Consider the following 2,013-nt stretch of genomic DNA (forward strand, 5'->3'; position numbering starts at 1 on the left):
AAAAAGAAAAGAGAAGAAGAAGGAGGCGTGGCTTTTATGCAAACTGAAACATCCATTTCAAAAAATGTACAGTACTAAGGCCTAAAAATATGTGTGGTGCTAACCTCCTGAAATAAACCCCCTCCATGTGTTCCATAGTATTTATAGCACAACTAGTGACTTGTACAAATTGCACTCCGCTTCTATAATCACGAACAAAAATAATAAAAAGTATTTGCCTATGTACATATTTATACAGTGTTGGAAAAAGAGCAGTAGTAGCTGCACTGCGATATTACCTTTGTTATCACCTGACTACCTACAGTGTTGTCTTTAGTTTCCATCTCCAACCACACTGTTTTAGGCCTCTTCAATCAACTCCAAATGAAGGAATTTTAAACTGTGTGAAGGTTATTTTTTTTCTTTTTCTTTGAAGAAAGATGTTCGTTTTAAGGGAAAATTATGGTGTTTGGAAGAAGAAAAAACAAGAAAGATGAAGGATGAAGCCTTTGTAAGGTGTTTTTTGATAAGAAAAAAGAAGCCTTATATGCAAACCTTTTAACCTGTGTGTTTTCTGCAAGTGCCACCCTCGTATTGTGTAAAAGGAAGGTTAAATTTTTATTATTATTATTATTTTTTTTTGTTCACCAGCTTCAGTATTATGAAATGGTTCAGCACCCGTGTCAGTATTAAGACTTAATAGGCAGCAGTTCCTTAGTTTACATTATGTTGTGCAATGTTTTGTCGGTTCTTTTATTTGTCAGTATTACACCAAACCAATTTTTTTTTTTCGTTTTAAACAGCAAATTGCATTCATTTATTTGTAGGATGGAAAAAAAACCTTATTTATGTGGCCCATTTTATATTTCCTAATTTTATTTATTTCATACTGTTGTGTACAGTACTATAGTTCTTCAATATATAGATATATTTTAGTAAAAAGGAACATGGTGTCGATCATAGGGGCAAATTTTACGTAAAGAGAGCATTTATTGTGTTTTGAAACATTGTGAAATGCGAAGTTTAATCTTATTTTATTTTTATTTCCTTTTTATTTTCCAGTTACTGGGAAATTCCAAATTTGGGAACTTTTATACAATTGTGAAAACACTGTATTTTCAACTGAAAAGAAAAAAAAAGAATTCCACTTTCTTCATCTTTGTTTTCTTTTTTTAAGCTAAAACAATGTACAAAAAAACAAAAAACAGAAAAAAAGAAAAAAAAAACGAAGAGGGACTGTTACTTACTATGTATGATATGACTGAAGAAGAAATCTTTCCTGAAATGTCTTTGTAAAAGTATTATTGAATTCTTAATTTGTAATTTCTCTTGAAAAATGACCCTGCTCGAATAAAAGTAGCCAAATTACAGAGTACCAAAGCGCCGGTGCTTCGTGTTCATTCCCACACTGAGTCACTCTAAATGCTCCGAAATCTCCCCTTTCATATCCACTCTATTCACAAGTGTCTGCTTCTCATTATTATGTTAATTAGATACTGTTTCAGTGCACATTTTCATGTGGATCAAAGGAAGCTGACCCCGGCTCTGCTGCTCATTATGTCTTATTTCGATGACTTTACTCACCGTTTTTTGTTTTTTTTTCTCCACCTGTGTTTGCTCTGCACTCTTTAAACTGTGAATATCAACAAGTATTTAACAGTTTGAAGGTGACTTGGTGCCAGAAAGCTCCTGTTAAAAGGGTCTGTGTGCTGCTGTCTTGTGCAACAAATATGCCTGTGGGTTCTGGACGTTTAAAAAAAAAAAAAATCAATGTGCTTGGAATTTTTTTCCCATTCTTTTTCTTTTATGTTTGCTACAAAACAGACGGGAAAAATTAAATCCGTCGACTTCTTGATCACTACGATGTACTTTATCACAAAATACTTGTTTGACGTGTACATAAGCCCAGACAAGATACATATGTTTTAGTTTTTTTTTTCTAGAAAACAGACAAAATTCCTGCTTTTTCGTTTTTACCAACCTGGATATGTGCGAATACAAGAAAAGGTATCAAATATGTTTTTAAATTGGCAA

Source organism: Oryzias melastigma, linkage group LG2 (assembly GCF_002922805.2).
Source record: "Oryzias melastigma strain HK-1 linkage group LG2, ASM292280v2, whole genome shotgun sequence".
Lineage (NCBI taxonomy): Eukaryota > Metazoa > Chordata > Actinopteri > Beloniformes > Adrianichthyidae > Oryzias > Oryzias melastigma.